The sequence below is a fragment of the Entelurus aequoreus genome, unplaced genomic scaffold (genome assembly GCF_033978785.1).
Source record: "Entelurus aequoreus isolate RoL-2023_Sb unplaced genomic scaffold, RoL_Eaeq_v1.1 HiC_scaffold_36, whole genome shotgun sequence".
Taxonomy (NCBI): domain Eukaryota; kingdom Metazoa; phylum Chordata; class Actinopteri; order Syngnathiformes; family Syngnathidae; genus Entelurus; species Entelurus aequoreus.
This window is the reverse complement of record NW_026907968.1, coordinates 287,501-290,608: the sequence shown is the minus strand read 5'-3', so window position 1 is coordinate 290,608 and position 3,108 is coordinate 287,501. Positions and strand designations below refer to the sequence as shown.

At 39.6% G+C, this 3,108-nt stretch overlaps 1 pseudogene; it reads right to left on the bottom strand.

Moving 5' to 3' along the window:
• Window positions 1-1,517: 1,517 nt before the first annotated feature.
• The window catches only part of LOC133645302 (FAS-associated death domain protein-like), a 6,245-nt pseudogene continuing 4,654 nt past the window's right edge, over window positions 1,518-3,108 (bottom strand).

The following is a 3,108-nucleotide window of genomic DNA, read 5'->3' as shown; positions in this document are numbered from 1 at the left end:
TTCAGGAGAAGATTGAAAGAAGGCAAGATTATTTTATAAACACTGTATCCCCGCCATGCCTCCATGGTTTGAGTTCAACTCTTCGGGACTATGCAGATGCCAAATACACAAAAATAGGTATCAATATGTAAGGCAAGTGTTGCATAATAGGGCTCCTTTAAATGGTAAATGGGTTATACTTGTATAGCGCTTTTCTACCTTCAAGGTACTCAAAGCGCTTTGACACTATTTCCACATTCACACACACATTCATACACTGATGGCGGGAGCTGCCATGCAAGGCCCTAACCATGACCAATCTGGAGCAAGGGTGAAGTGTCTTGCTCAAGGACACACCAGACGTGACGAGGTTGGTAGAAGGTTTGGATTGAACCGGGAGCCCTCAGGTTGCTGGCACGGCCACTCTCCCAACTGCGCCACGCCGTCCCAACGGGATCGTGGCCCATTGTATGACGACCATGTTGCTCAGCACAGCTGTTAAATCTGTTGTTGACTCTTATAAAAAACATTTGATGATTTCGCTTTTTAGAAAAGCTTTCAGTTAATGGATGTTTTAACTTTTTTTTTTTTTCCTTTTTAGGATGTTACCTCTGCTTGTTTTAATTCATCTATGTTTTGTACAGCACTTTGTGATTTGTATCTGTGAAAAGTGCTTTATATAAAAAAAAAAGGATCCAATTACAAAGTGTCCATCACTGCACAATTAACACAGCATTTTGACCATGGATACTTTGTCCTTCTTCTACAGCATTTCCTACAGCACATCTTCCAGTCCACTTGGTAACCATCGCCTTAATGCACATTCCGCTGCTTGCAAAAAGTCAGGCTTCAAAGTAAAAGCACACCACTGCGCAGCCTAGGGTGGCCATGGATTAAGTGCTGGCTGTCCAGAGTCGGGACCCGGGGTGGACCGCTCGCCTGTGCATCGGTTGGGGACATCTCTGCGCTGCTGACCCGTCTCCACTCGGGATGGTCTCCTGCTGGCCCTACTATGGACTGGACACTCACTATTATGTTAGATCCACTATGGACTGGACTTTCACAATATTATGTCAGACCCACTCGACGTCCATTGCATCCGGTCTCCCCTAAAAGGGGGGGGGGGTTACCCACATCTGCGGTCCTCTCCAAGGTTAAACAGTGATTGATTGACAATGGTGACGCATGGGTGAGGCTTGTGACAGGCAGCCAAGAGTATGTCACCTGATTCAATGTGAGGTTTATTATTCTTATTTAAATACAAGCAGTATCAAGCACTCTTATGATTTATGTAAGATTTGTTATTAATGTAATATGTCAAAGGGATACATACAGTACATGATGTGGGCCAACATGAATAATCTCAAGAATAAAAGTAAAATTGTTTTCATTAATGCTGTATAATGTAGGAATGTTGACAGCGTTGGTCGGGTTGACAGATGAAAATCCGTAATTTTCCTGGGAAATGTATCATATTTAGATATACAAATGTTGACAGGTATTTGCATGCTCACAAATGCACAGTTCTACTATATATATTTTACAATGCTGATTTATTTACACTTTCAAACATTTCAATGAGTTGATTTGGTTTAAATTATAATGACATCTTCATTAACATCACATGCACTTAATTTTTTCCTCCAGTATATCAGCAGTGAGGTTTTGCTGACATTCTCTCAGGGCCTTTATCAACTCTGCTGTATTAGCTTCAGCGCCTCGACTCTTCATCCATTCCTTTAGTAGCTGTCTCGACATCTCTTCCAGATCACAAGGATACCTCTGAGCGATGGACTCCAATTTATTTTCATTCAAACCCAGTTTCCGTCCTAGTTTACGCCAATTCCGTCCCAGATTCTCTGCAATCACATCGACGCCAATGTCCAGTTTGGCTGAGGAAGGATAAGACAGTATAAAGTGGGGGTCTTCAATTAAAATTTAAATCGGTCAAAATGCAAATGAAAATGAAGTGTGGATTTGTGCATTTCATTAACATTCACTTCCCACTGTATTAGCATCACTTGTTTCCTTCTTAGTTCCTTGTATATCACTTGTTTTTCCATGTCAAAATTGTTTCTCTCCGCTGTTTTGTCTGTCTTTGCTTTAAAGTCACCATGTTTACCGCCTGGAGTGGAATTCACAGATTTGATTGGCTGAGCATTCGCATGTGGAATGGTTTAAAGGAGAACTGCAAATAATGGGGACATTTTGCCTTTCATTCACAATCCTTATGTGAGACAAGAGCACATTTTATTCTTTTTTAATGCATTCTAACTCGTAAAAAAACGCTAGCAAAAGTCAGGTAACAATGGCAGTAATGTAATTCGCTCTAGCATGACTATAAAGCGCTCTAACAACATACAAAAACCTCCATCAATCTTTTGTATACGTGCTGTAAGTATATATGTAATGTAGTGAGACACATTCATAATAACATGTAACATGTATTTTGGTCATTTTAAGAATACAGCTGTGTATTAATTTTATGGATGCATCACAACTTTTGCTATTTCCTTCAAAAACAACTACTACTAATCATGGCAGATGTCATGACAACTATTTTGGGACAAATGGTGATACAGAAACGGTTATTTTTTAGCCTGAATCTGCAGAGGATGAACTACATGTTTTCGAAGCTGAGTGATACGCAGACGGAGCAAGTAGCACTACTGCTAAGTACGAAACAAGAAATAGAAACTACGAATATAATAAAACAATCTATTACTGTGCAATGTCGTCCTCGGTAAGATGTTCATATCTTTTTTGTTTAGATGAAGAATTAATCATAATCCTGAGGCAGATAATAAAAACAAGCGTCTTTCTGTGTCTTTCTTTCCAATCCCAGGTCTAAGTTAAATGTCAAAGTTGACCACTTCTCGGTTTATAGCAACCTTTGACTATACACGTGAGAGCCATGATTTATAATCTAGAATAAACTTTTACCAATGCAGATGTGACACAGCAGCTCACTGGCTCACCATGATAATAGCTGCATAAGTTCTGAATTAGCGTTTATTGTAACAATATTGCTAATTAGGGCTAAGAATCTTTGGGTGTCCCACAATTCGATTCAGAATCGATTCTTGGGGTCACGATTCGATTCAAAATCGATTTTTTTTCAATTCAACA